Source organism: Podarcis bocagei (assembly GCF_964188305.1).
Source record: "Podarcis bocagei genome assembly, chromosome: 15".
Classification (NCBI taxonomy): domain Eukaryota; kingdom Metazoa; phylum Chordata; class Lepidosauria; order Squamata; family Lacertidae; genus Podarcis; species Podarcis bocagei.
Genome location: NC_138141.1, coordinates 18,978,591 through 18,992,777, shown reverse-complemented (window position 1 = coordinate 18,992,777; position 14,187 = coordinate 18,978,591). Strand labels below are relative to the sequence as shown.

Here is a 14,187-nt window from a genome sequence, read left to right as displayed (position 1 = left end):
TATTAGTATACTAAGCTCTTAATAACTTGGGACCAGCTTGCTTGCAGGATCGCCTTGCCCCACACGTGACCATTTGGCCACTTTGATTGGTGGAAGCCACATGATGCCTGTTCCACATTTGTAAGAACCCGATAATTTAGTGTGGCAGCACCTACACTCTAGAACTCCCTGCTGACTGAGAATATTTCATTCTCTTGCTAACTATGCTGTTTTAAATGCACATTTTATACTTGACATCCTTAGGTAATGTTTTCTTTTGAATTTTGTTTGTTAACTTTGCTATGTTAAATGTGCTTTCTGTAGTTGACCTCCTTTGCAACATTTTACCTTTAAGACAATATTTTAGTTTCCTGTTAATTATGTTGCCTTTGATGTTTTAATGTGTTGTAAACTGCTTTGAGATTTTTTTCTTAAAAAAATATAATGTGGTATAAACAAGAAATGAATAATAATATTGATGCGCTCGCTGCGTTGATGCAGCTATGGCCTGGATCGTTTGACTGATGTGAAACCAAAGCACACTGACGGCCGTCACCACCTAAATAAACCGAACAAACCAACTTTCCTCCTGTTCTCTAGTTGCTAGGGAAGGAAAGGATAACACGCAGCAAGATTCATCTATTCATTCATTTGTTTTATTGGGTTACATGTCACCATGCTCTCGAAGCATGCAAAGCATGATTGAGTAGGGTGGGTTTTCCCCCCCTCAAAAAGAAAGCAAAGCAATTAATCAGAGATAGTACAAAAGAGCCCTCCCCCTTCAGAAAAACTGCGGCTTTGTAGCATTGTCTCTTTGAACTGACGATTTTGCTGGTGGATCGTGACTACTTGGATCGGGAAGCCCTTGTAAGAATACGCTGCATCCACTCCCAAGGGCCATCACAGGAGCACTCTCTGAGAGGAAGCGTGAGGGATATCTCCTCTTAGAGTTTCTTTTTTGAACCGACAGTAACAATCACTATAATAATCACGAACATAATTGCTCCAATGACAATCCCAATGATATTCAGGATGCGGGCCGTGCGGGAAGAGCTTGCGGCTTGATTGATGTTTCCTTCGTTGCTGGCATTTCTCGCCTGGGGAAGGAGAGAGAAATCAGGGCTCAGAGTGGCTTAAGCTAGAACACCTTCCAGCTCCACAGCTTCCATCAACCCAGGGGGAGAGTAAGCCCAACTGGTCTGTTGTCATGCATTTGGAGATCAGCACCTGCCATAGGAGCCACCTTCAGCCCCCACAATAAAATATTTGAGGGAGCTGGGCCCCCACAAAGTCGATGGGCATTCAAATGCTATGTGCGCACTGCATCATGTGATTGATTATGCAGGATGGGGCTCACCTAGGCCCCCACAATATTTTATTCAAGTTGGCCAGCCCCTTGCAAAGTGTTATAAGAATTTTAAGGTCTTAAAGGTAAAGGTAAAGGGACCCCTGACCATTAGGTCCAGTCGTGACCGACTCTGGGGTTGCGGCGCTCATCTCGCTTTATTGGCTGAGGGAGCCGGCGTACAGCTTCCAGGTCATGTGGCCAGCATGACTAAGCCACTTCTGGCGAACCAGAGCAGCGCACGGAAACTCCGTTTACCTTCCCGCCGGAGCGGTACCTATTTATCTACTTGCACTTTGACATGCTTTTGAACTGCTAGGTTGGCAGGAGCAGGGACCGAGCAACGGGAGCTCACCCTGTCGTGGGGATTCGAACCGCCGACCTTCTGATTGGCAAGTCCTAGGCTCAGTGGTTTAACCCACAGCGCCACCCACGTCCCTTTAAGGTCTTAGATATATAATAAATGTTCATAAATGTAGCAAGCAAACAGGTACATAAATATATAAACCACATGTCTGAAGCAGCACAGGAAGACAGTCCTGAAACCAAGCTGACCAAATGTTTCTCTGCAAGGAGGGAGGAGGTGAAAAAAACCTTCCTTCAGGCTTACTAGCTGCTTTGCTTCTCAGTATTCTCTGGTTGGCCTTTGTTATTTCCTCCTACCAATAGGGAACCCACGTAAGGACTCTATACAAACTCTTGGATACCCCATAAGGGGAAAAGGGCAGATTTTGTTTACAACAAAAGCTACCTCTATCCCCTGGCACAGCGCCTGCTTCTCTGTGACATGAAAAAACCCCACACACCATGAACACCCTGCTTAGAGGAGCTTCAGGGAGCGTCCCCTAAGAAGAATTTACTAACCAGCGGCAGAGTTTGGGCTATCAGATTTCAGTGGTACCCTGTGCCAGGAGCGGAGGAAAAGGGGTGTGGTGGGGGCAGACCGCCCTGGGTGTCTTCGCTGAGGGAGGTGACATTTAGTGCGTTGCCTGCCTGCGACTCCCAAGCCTACCCCAAGCCATCGGGGGAAAGGGGGGAGCTACGCCGCTTTGCATTCCCCCCCTTCATTTTGGCAGCTAGGGGATGCTTGGGGAGTCGTGAGTGTGCGGTGTGCTGAATGTCCTCCATGGGCGGCTTGCTCCACCCCCGGCTGCAGGGCACGCACACTGCTCTGTGCACCCGAGCAGCTATTCTGCACCTGGGAGTGCACCCTCTGCACAGACACCCCACTTGGGAGCCATGTGCAATGCAAATATTCAGGCCCCACTACCTCCTGAGGGCCTTGTCCCTGCCTCTCTCCACCTGGCCCAGGGTAGGGCCTGATAGGCTTCATAAGGACTGCTGCCGGTGCTGCTGCCCAGCAAGGACTGGGGTATTTAGGGGGAAGGTTTTGTTTTGTTATTGATATTAATTTTTTGTATCTTTATTTTCATGTGGAAATTGTTCGGTTTGGTTAGGTAGTTTTTGATGTGTTTTATTTATTTTTATGACTACTTTGCTATGTTTGTAACTATGTAAATCTTTTCATATTGTAAGCCGCCTTGAGCGTTGTTTTAACTGTGGAAAGGCGAAATACAAATAAAATGATGATGATTATGATTCTTGCCACCAGTCATGCTCCCCTAAATCCATCTCTGTAATAACATCTGGTTATCAGCTCTAGGAAGCAGAGGTGCCACCTTGTTAGGGCGATTCGGGGGCAATTATTATTATTATTATTATTATTATTATTATTATTATTATTATTTACACCCTGCCCATCTGGCTGGGTTTCCCCAGCCACTCTGGGCAGCTCCCAACAGAATATTAATAATAATGATAATAAAATGATAAAACATCAAACATTAAAAACTTCCCTGAACAGGGATGCCTTCAGATGTCTTCTAAAAGTCAAAGAGTTGTTTATTTCCTTGACATCTGATGGGAGGGCGTTACATAGGGTGGGTGCCACTACCGAGAAGGCCCTCTGCAATGTCGTACGCATGATGTCAGGACATCGGGAGGAGCTGGGGGTGGAGGCAAACATGGTGGCCACGCAGCTTCAACGGCCAGCAGCTCCTCCTTTTCCTTCTGTTGGCACTGCCACTAGCGAGAGGCTGCTTTGACACCTCTCCCTCCACAGCAGCAGGAGGAGGGGAAGGAAGTGGCTACTGGAGCCACGATACAGTTGTCTCCATGTTTTGCCTCCGTGCCTTCTGGCCTGGGCCTTACCACAAAATTATAGCTGGGGGGGTCAAAAGGGCTGGCACCCCTGCTAGGAAGTATCCCAGCAAAGCAAAGAGGCTTATTTTTATTTGGTGTTTTGTGGGAGTCTGCACTTCTCACCTTAACTCTAGCTCACCCAACAGCGCAGAAGTGCAGCATAAAGAAAGGCATACTTCTAAGGAACAAGTTACCGTATTTTTCGCCCTATAGGACGCACTATTTCCCCTCCCAAAATGAAGGGGAAATGTGTGTGCGTCTTATGGGGCGAATGCAGGCTTTCGCTGAAGCCTGGAGAGCAAGAGGGGTCGGTGCGCACCGCCCCCTCTTGCTCTCCAGGCTTCAGGAGAGCCCCGTCGCCAGCCCCGCAAACTCGGGGGACAGCGGGAGAGGCGCAGCGCGCCTCTCCCACTGTCCCCTGACTTGGCTAGAAGGCTGGCGGGGGGGGGGGGGAGAGAAGCCTGCTCCTCCCCGTCGCCAGCCCCGCAAACTCGGGGGACAGCGGGAGAGGCGCAGCGCTGTCCCCCAACTTGGCTAGAAGGCTGGTGGAGGGCTTTCCCCTCCTCCAGCCCCGCAAGCTCCCAGAGCAATGCCAAAGCTGCACGCAGCTTCCACATGGCTCTGGGTCCCGTTCTGGGGGCTGGGGGAGGGGGAAGCTCCGCTTCCCCCTCCTCCAGCCCCGCAAGCTCCCTGAGCGATGCCAAAGCTACACGCAGCTTTGGCATCGCTCTGGGTCCTGTTCTGGGGGCTGGGGGAGGGGGAAGCTTCGCTTTCCCCGCCCTCAGCCCCACAAGCTCCCAGAGCGATGCTAAAGCTGCCAAAGCCCGAGCTTCCCCAGCCCCGTGCCTGGGGGGGGGGAATAATTTCCCCCCCTTTATTTCCCCCCCCAAAAAATCTAGGTGCGTCCTATGGGCCGGTGCGTCCTATAGGGCGAAAAATACGGTAGGTCTGGGATTTCCCAGACATATCTGGGATTGTCCGTTGGAAATAGCATCCAGGGAGAATTTCTGAAAATCAGTAAAAAATGTCCAGGAAAACCCAGGGGTATGGTGACCCACGTCAGAAGTTCCCATGTCCAGATTTTCCAATTTTTTAAATAGGGTAACACTAAGGACAGGTGAATGGGACGCAGGTGGTGCTGTGGGTTAAACCACAGAGCCTAGGGCTTGCTGATCAGAAGGTCGGCGGTTCAAATCCCTGCGATGGGGTGAGCGCCGCAACCCTAGAGTCATCTGCGACTGGACCTAACGGTCAGGGGTCCCTGTACCTTAAGAACAGGTGAGCCCCCAAAATGTATCAAAACCACTCCTTTTGCAATGGCAACTTAGTAAGGAAATGCCTTGCTCCTACACAACAGGCTGCCCCAGATTGACAGCCCAGCAGAACTCTGACCAGTAGGGTAGCCAGACCTCCACAGCAAGCAGGTGTCAGCAAAAATGATGACGAAGAAATGGGAAGAGCTGGTGACCATGGCAACAGCAAGGCCAGCTGAAAGCACAAGGAGGGCCACTCGAGCTGACACAATGACATTGAAAATCATAGTTCGCTACCACAAACTAGAGAAGTTGATCCAATCCTTCAGGGCTCTTACTGGGCTCTTATGGTGGCACCATGCAGTTGTTCTGGGAAGCAGGCCCTGTCCCAGATCCTGGGTGTGGGGGAGATTGGGCAACACCCATCACTTGCTGGTTAAGGGCAGGAGCTGTTTGTTTGCTGCCCATCCATGGCAATGGTGCGTGCTGAATGCACCTAGCTCCCTGCCCTGTGTGGGTGAAGCAGCAAGTCCTGTAAAAGCCCTGGGAACCTAGCACTTGCCCCAATATGCCAAATGGTGGCGCAGGACACATTGGCAAGAAGCTATAAAGGGGAAGCACAGATCCCCCACAGAACACCAGAAGGAGCCAAGTGACCATTGACCCACACAGCACAGTGCAGATATCAAGAAACAGGACACCAACTTGGGGTGGGGCCGTAGCTTGGTGGCAGAAGGCCTACTTTGCACGCAGAAAGTCTCATGCTTGATCCTTGGCATCTCCATTTGAAAGGATGGAAGGCAGCATGTGATGAGGAAGAGAGCAATAAGGATGGCATGGGGGAGGACAACGTAAATCCCCTCTTTGTCAGACATCTATTGCGAGTGCAAAACACTGATTTGAGCATTTCCTTCTGGACGGTACAAAAGCTATTAGAGGAAACATGCAAAACTGCATTATTTTAAACACAAAAATCTTTGTATTTATGTATTGCCTTTAAGGAAGCCTGAGGAGGAAAGGAAACCCGTATCAGTAAATACAGCTAATTAGCAGTGATACTGATGTGGACTGGAATAGCTCTGTTTTCATCTGTTGAATGTGGGAGGGTATGCAATGTTTGGCTGCTGATCCGCTGATTTACTTTATCTGTCCTGATTTGATTGTATGGATCTAGAAATGTTCCTTACGGCTTTAAGTTGTTGATTGTCCTCCGCCCTGGGATCATTTGCAGCGAAGAGAGTATTTGGCAGAGCTCCTCAGCCAAGCATGTGGGGGCTGTCAGATCTGCCTTGGGACAACACAGTCCGCGTGGGAGAAAAACATTGCCTAAATTTTTGGAAGAGCACATCTCTCTCCCTTTCCGACGCTCTCCCTCATGAATCCACTTTGTTTAAAAGAACCATATGCTGTTAAGCCATTTTGGAGCTGTGTGAAAAGCTTTTGTATTTACTGTATTATTCTTATTAGTAAGCTGGTGTACGGGATGTGGGTAGCGCTGTGGGTTAAACCACAGAGCCTAGGACTTGCTGATCAGAAGGTTGGCGGTTCAAATCCCCGCAATGGGGTGAGCTCCCATTGCTCAGTCCCTGCTCCTGCCAACCTAGCAGTTCAAAAGCACTTCAAAGTGGAAGTAGATAAATAGGTACCGCTCCAGCGGGAAGGTAAATGGCGTTTCTGTGCGCTGCTCTGGTTCGCCAGAAGCAGCTTAGTCATGCTGGCCACATGACTGGAAGCTGTACGCCGGCTCCCTCGGCCAGTAAAGCGAGATGAGCACCGCAACCCCAGAGTCGGTCACGACTGGACCTAATAGTCAGGGGTCCCTTTACCTTTACCATTAAGCTGGTGTACATGGTTTGCCCACTCCTCAATTAATCCCCACAGCAACCCTTTGAGGTAGGTTAGGCTGAGAGTGAGTGACTTGCTCAAGGTCACCCAGGGAGCTTCATGGCAGAGTGGGGATTCGAACCCAGGTCTCCCAGTCCTAGTCTGACACTCCTTAACGGCTACACCACACTGGCTCTCTATTTATGACCACATTTGATCGTTGTTAATAGAAAGCAGAAGCGGAACTTGCAAAGCTGCCTTGCATAGAGTCGATGGAGCCATCTAACTCAGTATCACCAACTATACAGCAGTCTTCATCAGCCTGGTGCCCTCCAGACTCTCTTGGTTGCTGGATTGATGGAGTTGTAGTCCAAAACACCAGGAGGGCACCAAGGCTGGTTGAGACTGACTAGCTAACAGTGCTCCATGGTTTCAACAGGAATCTTCCCCAGCCCTTCCCAGAGATGCTCCTGGGATCCATGGCAAGCAATGCCATTGCTCTACCAGTGAGTTGCAGCCCTTCCCAACAGTACCTGACAGATCACAGGCTGTCTGCAGCCTTAGGGATAAGCTAGTCCTAGGGATATGCAGAGGTTCTCTTTTCTAAGCCACCAGGACTGCATCTGTGAGCATCTGTTAAGCTGGAGTGATTTCCCACCCCCGCCCCCCTTCCTAATGAAATAGTTAGCATCTGTATTGAATTTGAAACTGTTCCTGATGGGTGCAGTTGTTTCAACGGTTTTTATGCACGCAATTGTTTTGTGCATCTTTTAATTGTATTGTGAAATCGCTTCCAGCCCTCCAGTCTCCTAAAAGTTGCAAAATGGATTCCCAAGTGGCAGTTTGTAAACTCTTTCTCCTGGTTCCGATTTTCTCATTTGCAGCAGACACACAAGACAGTTCCATAAGCCAAGAACAGTGTGTGTGTGTTTGGCATGCGGGCAGGGAGAGTACTTTTGTTTTTCAAACCCTGCCAGAGTCAATCTTTTCTCCAGATGCTCTCATGGCCCATGCATCTGTGGGGTTTAAGAAACACCCTGCACCCCACCCCTGGCCAGTGGATTAGGGCAAAGCATTAAACATTTACAATTTGATTAGAGATCGATCAATCTTTTTCCAAACTGCAAAGCTGTGTCTTAGAATCATAGAATGCTGGAACTGTAGTGTTGGAAGGGAACCTTGAAGTCATCTAGTCTGACCCCCTGCAACTAAGGAATCTCAACTAAAGCATCCATGGCAGTTGGTGACCCAACCTCTGCTTAAAAAACATCCAAGGAAGCAGAGTTCACCACCTCTCATGGGAGTCTGTTCCACTGCCAAACAGCTCTTGCCATCAGAAAGTTATTTCTGATGTTTAGTTGGAATCTCCCTTCTTGTAAGGTGAAGCCACGAGTTCGAGTCCTACCCTCCAGAGCAGGAGAAAACAAGCTTGTTCCCTCTTCCATGTGACAGCCCTTGAGATACCTGAAGATGACTATCATATCTCTTCTTGGTCTCAGGGGGAGTGTTACCTCAACCAGCACAGACTGAATCCCTCTTCCCTGTTCTGCCTTCTGACTGACCAACAGCAGCTCTGTCTTGTATGGATTACCGTAAGTTTCCATTTGCTCACTCACATCTAGTCCATCACTGATGACAAACACCAGTTTAGAACCAAGGCAGCTTCTGTGGATTCAGGTGGGGAGGAGAAACAGAGCTGGGTGTCATCAGCATATTGATGACACCCAACCCTGAAGCTCTGGACAACCTCTCCCAGTAGTTTCATGCAGTTGATAAATAGCATAGGGAACAGAACAGAACCCTGAGAGACCCCACAGCCAATGTCCATGGTGTCAAACAGGAGCCCCCCCCCTTTCTGGGTTCACTCCTCCAGGAAGGAACAGAACCACTGTAGCAGAATGCCTCCAAGTCCCATCCCACCAGCGTGGTCCAGAAGGATACCATGGTTGATGGTACTGAAAGCTGCTAATAGAAATGTGTGTTGTTCCCAACAGCCAAGATTGGCATCTTCCATCCCTGCACCAAACTTTTGCAGAGAATTAAAAAGGGGGGGGGGAGGACAGATAAAATCTACTAGCAATTCCAAAAATCATGAATGTCTTTAATTTTCAAAGCAATCTACTATGCTGCTTTGCGTCTTTGACAAATATTTTCATGCCTACCAACACCAAAAGCCCTCCACAACATCCAGACACAAACCACCCCACACTCAAAAGCGCAAAGCCCTTTTACAAATCCATTCTCCAGGGCAGTTAGAAATCTGTGATCAAAAGTTTCATGTTGAGGAAATTGTTGGAATTTTTAGTGGAGGAAGACACTGTGCATAAAGTACGCACAAGCATACTAAACATTCACACATGTGCACATATAAATGCAAACATCCCTCCTCTGCCCAATGGATGTTTTAAAGAGCTGAATGTTCAGCATTCTCTTCTGCAGAGTGAGGCAAAGAACCCCAAAGTAGACTTACCTGGAGAGAGAAGACGAGAGCTGCGATTCCAAGCGGCAGACAGCAACACAGCAGGTTGAAGATAGAAAGGGCAAGGTACGAATTAACATTTCTCTGGGATGCTTCCATCTTCAGAGGTGATCTTGTCTTGAAGAGTTCTCTCTGCTGCTGGGCTTTGACCAAAAAGACTGACGCCAGCAAAAGCTTGACTTCAGTCTTATCCCACGCTGGGGGAGTAGCCACTGGGAATGAACACCCGCCTGATGCTCCCAAGCTCAGAGACCAGTGCAGGACTTAGAAACAGCTCTTTAAAAAGCAAGGAAATCAAAATTGCACAATGAACGCAGTTATATCTGGGGAGGAAGAGAGCAGGGAGGGGTGACTGGGAGGGTCTGGCAGTAAGCTGAGGCCAACCCATGGGCTGGGAAAGCAGAACCCTTCTGAACTGGCATCCCAGAGAGTTTCGCTTGGTTTAATTTACATCAGGTTCCCCCAAAATCCTGGGGAATTTATCCTTCTGAGTATTTGGTCAACAATTCCTCCAACCTGGGGAATTGTGGTTATCCTACCAGCCAGCCCTCAGGTCTGTGGCTGCCGTTGCTGAATGCCAGGTCAGCTCCGAATAAGACCTCCAAAATCCATGTTCTCACCCCCATCTGTGCCCAGCTGGGTACTCAGGGCAGCATCAGGGCAGACTGGAGGATCAGGGACGGGGAGTTGCTGTAGTCTACAGAGATTCCGTCTCTCTCTCCAGGTTCTCTTTCCAGTTGTGGGGGGAATCTAGAGTATGTATTCCTGACACTGGGCAATCAGAACAGATGAGAGATTCCTCTGGTTTACTGCCCACCTCACTGCCCAGCAGTCTCCCTGGCTGAAATGACAGAGCTGGTCTCAGAGGCAGTGTTAAGGACTCCCAAGCTGCTGGTTTGGGGGACTTCAGCATGCATACCGAGGCGACTGTCTCTGGGGTGGCTCAGGACTTCATGGCTGCCATGACAACCATGCAGCTGTCCCAACGTGTCATTGGCCCAACTTATGTGGCAGGCCACACTCTGGACCTTGTTTTCTCAACTGGGCAGGAAGAGGGTGGTTTGGGTGGCATGTATATCTTTGGTATGGGAAAACCAAAGTACATAAGGGATTCTGAACCATGCTGTAAGAAAATCAATTTATACTATATGGGAAAAATCTAAAAATCTTTAGAAGGTGGTTATCATCATTAGAAGCAATATCAGTTAAAAAAAAAAAAGGAAGGTGAATGGGCAACTTACAAAGAGCTATTAACCGAAATAGGAAACCAATTGAAGGTGAAAAAAATTGAGGATATAAGACATTTATTAACAGATTAGTTACAATACCACCTACTAAATGGTTTAGGTTGGTCAAAGGAGTGGGTTTCAGTAAAGAACTGTCAAGGTTTGAAAAGGATTTGTGGGGAAATAATGAGAAACTATTGTTTTAAAAAATGTACAAACTGTTGTTGGAATGGGAAAGCTGTTCCACCCTCTGGTGGGGCGGTGTTGTGGTCAGGCCATGTGGCCTCCACACACAGCGGGGGCTGGCAAAACTCCGCGTCATGGCCCCCAGCTGGCCAATCCGGTCGACCAGGGGGCATGGATTATCCATTTTAAACAGCTGCGCGGCCAAGGGGATCTCCCTTCTTGTACCGGCTTCCACAGATCTACTAGGCTTCAACAGATCTACCGACCATCTGTTTTGTTTTGCTATACTTGGGGTCTACTGACTGTGAGAGCAGTTGCTTGTCTCATTTGGCTTTCATTGTGATCTTCTTCGGGGTCCTTTACCCACAATCTGTGTACACAACAGTTGGACTGTACACTTGTCCAGTTATTCACACGTAAGGTTCAATGAGTGTACAGTCTGGTACATAATACAGTCATACCTTGGGTTACAGACGCTTCATGTTGCGTGTTTTCGGGTTACGGACGCGCCAAAACCCCGAAGTACCGGAACGGGTTACTTCCGGGTTTCGGTGCTTGCGCATGTGCAGAAGCACTAAATTGCACTTTGCGCATGCGCAGAAGCACTGAATCGCAACCCGTGCATGTGCAGATGCGGTGCTGCGGGTTGCGGGCGCTGTGGGTTGCAAACATGCCTCCCACACGGACCACGTTCACAACCCGAGTGTCCACAATAGTTGAGCTATGCAAAGCAACAAGTGCACACTCAAAGAAACAGTTGCACATGTGTAGAGACAGCTTGTACCAATCTTCAGTGCAATGTGTGAACATGCACTGTGGAGTAGGACTTGCTGTGGGAGAGGGTCTTGTTCGAAGAGCTGGCACTGGGATGTGGATGAAAGCCTCCCACAGGCTAGCTGTGACCCACATTTGTTCCACTCCTGCCCTTCTAGTGCATGGTTGCATTCCTGATTTGGGGGACCTGTAATGTACATCTGATCTTCAGTGTCAGCATTATGACTTCCAGTGTCTTTAAGAGGCTCGTCTTCCGGTCACAACCAAACACTGCTGTGGTCTTTTTCACGGCCGCATCACAGCTGCTCATGCAAGATAGTGCTGCTCCTTTTCTCTGGAACAGGAAAGATTGTTTTACCCCATTGGTAAGGGGCCCACTTGGCCTCTGAGACTGCCAAGTGGGTTGCTTACCAATGGGGCTTGGAAATCCGCTTTTCATCACAGGAACCCTTTTCTATTTTATTTCCAACGTGTGGGGCTTTCCTTCCTATGTTGTTGTTGTTTAGTCGTTTAGTCGTTTAGTCGTTTAGTCGTGTCTGACTCTTCGTGACCCCATGGACCAGAGCACGCCAGGCACTCCTGTCTTCCACTGCCTCCCGCAGTTTGCTCAAACTCATGCTGGTAGCTTCGAGAACACTATCCAACCATCTTGTCCTCTGTCATCCCCTTTTCCTTGTGCCCTCCATCTTTCCCAACATCAGGGTCTTTTCCAGGGAGTCTTCTCTTCCCATGAGGTGGCCAAAGTATTGGAGCCTCAGCTTCAGGATCTGTCCTTCCAGTGAGCACTCAGGGCTGATTTCCTTAAGAATGGATAGGTTTGATCTTCTTGCAGTCCATGGGACTTCCTTCCTATACTCCTGTCTAATTCTCTAGACTGCATTGTCTCCCTTCACCTTCCCACACGGCATACAGTGGTATCTTGGGTTAAGAACTTAATTCGTTCTGGAGGTCTGTTCTTAACCTGAAACTGTTCTTAACCTGAAGCACCACTTTAGCTAATGGGGCCTCCTGCTGCCGCTGCACCGCCACTGCACAATTTCTGTTCTCATCCTGAAGCAAAGTTCTTAACCCGAGGTAATATTTCTGGGTTAGCGGAGTCTGCAACCTGAAGAGTATGTAACCCGAGGTACCACTGTATTTCCTTAGTTGCTCCTTGCTGGGGGTTACCCCCGGAATTAAGCACATTCTTCTCTGGCTGATCAGACCCAGACCATTCTTCTTCCTAGCTTCCCTGTCGTGTTCATCTCAAAACATCTATTCCCTTCTACTCGCAAGTTTCCTAGGGCCTCTCTCCCAACACTCCTGCATCTTGCCTTTTAGGTAGAGACTTGGCTTTTTATTGCTTGACAGCTGCTGCCGTCCAGCTTCCTCTGCCCTAGCTCACTAGTGATTTAATTTGTTTTCTGCTGGGAGAGGAATGTCAGGGGAGGCAGATGGAGCCACCTGTTTTCCTTCTGTCTCCTTGGGCCTTTTCGAAAGATGATTTATTGCTTGTTCTCCGTCACCACCAGCTGGCAATGAAACGCAATTGCAGCACCAGCCTCTCAAGTGTGTACAGGTGCTGAAGTTTCTTGGGGATAGTGTGTCTTTAATTAAAAGCTTCTTCCTTCCAGGTTCTGCTCCTTTTACTGCCTCCTAGCAGCTTGGCTAAGGCCAGGCACACCTTCGATGTCCTCAGGGCTCTCTGCTTCTACCTAGACAGAACAGTGGTATTCAGGAAATCAGAAGCTCTGCTTGTTTTGTTTGGGGGTGTCGCACTGGGATGGAAAGTATCCACCTCTGCTGTTTCCAAGTGGCTTAAGGAGACTATTGCCTAGGCCAGACATGGCCAAACTTGGCCCTCCAGATGTTTTGGGCAAACAGCCCTGTGAACCTCAGATGAACAGTGGTATAGAAACATCATCATCATCATCATCATTATTATTATTATTAAATTTCCCTTTGGTTTTTCTTTTCTTTTTCTTAAAAACACAAACTCAAATCTAAAACACTAATTGAATCCTGAAACCCAGCACACCAGGGAGATTATCATTCTCTTATTGTTACCCACATTTTACTATCATTACCTGCAGTGTTTTTCTTCTAAGAAAAAAAGGTGCCGGTACAAGACAAGCTCTGTTTATGACCAAAGGAAACCCCTCTGATTGGGTACCTTACACAAGCATGAAGGAGCTGCAGGATTTTTTTTGGGGGGGTAGTGATGGTGTCTAGAAAAAAACACTCCAAATAATAAGGATTTATGAAATTATGCATTGCATGAGCAAAGTAGAGAGAATGCTGAAAGCGGGTGTAATAAAGCAACCAAACACAAACCTTTGTAATCCTAGGCTACCCTGTTCCAGGAATAAGCAATTCCAGTTGCTGGCTTTCTCTGAAAGCTGAGGCTGGAAATAGACAAGAGGCAACCAAGGTTATCCTCTCTACAGGGTGCCCCCTTGACCAGGGTGCTCCCTTGGAAAGAAGCAGGGACAGAAGTGAAGTGTCAGCGATCGGGATGGGACTATGATTAGCATCTTTACGAAGAGAGAAGGTAGGCACTGGTGGAGGGCCCAGCTAGATGTGATGCTAAATGTGTGCTTGCATGTGATAGTGGTTGGTCTGCAAACACACACACTCTCTCACACACACACTTGCCAGTGCAGATACAGTGGTAGCTTGGGTTATAGAAGCTTCAGGTTACAGACTCTGCTAACCCAGAAATAGTACCTCGAGTTAAGAACTTTGCTTCAGGATGAGAACAGCAGCAGGAGGCCCCATTAGCTAAAGTGGTACCTCAGGTTAAGAACGGTTTCCGGTTAAGAACAGACCTCCAGAACGAATTACAGTGGTGCCTCGCAAGACGAAAATAATTCGTTCCGCGAGTCTTTTCGTCTTGCGATGTTTTTCGTCTTGCGAAGCACGGTCCGTCGCAACTGCGCC

General features: G+C 48.5%; 1 long non-coding RNA gene across 1 annotated transcript; it reads right to left on the bottom strand.

Moving 5' to 3' along the window:
- Nucleotides 1-613: 613 nt before the first annotated feature.
- On the bottom strand, nt 614-10,021 carry LOC308574683. The gene is made up of 2 exons (XR_014002532.1): nt 9,074-10,021; nt 614-1,076 (listed from the first exon to the last, which is right to left on the bottom strand). It is a non-coding gene; the product is annotated as an uncharacterized lncRNA (long non-coding RNA).
- Nucleotides 10,022-14,187: the final 4,166 nt, after the last annotated feature.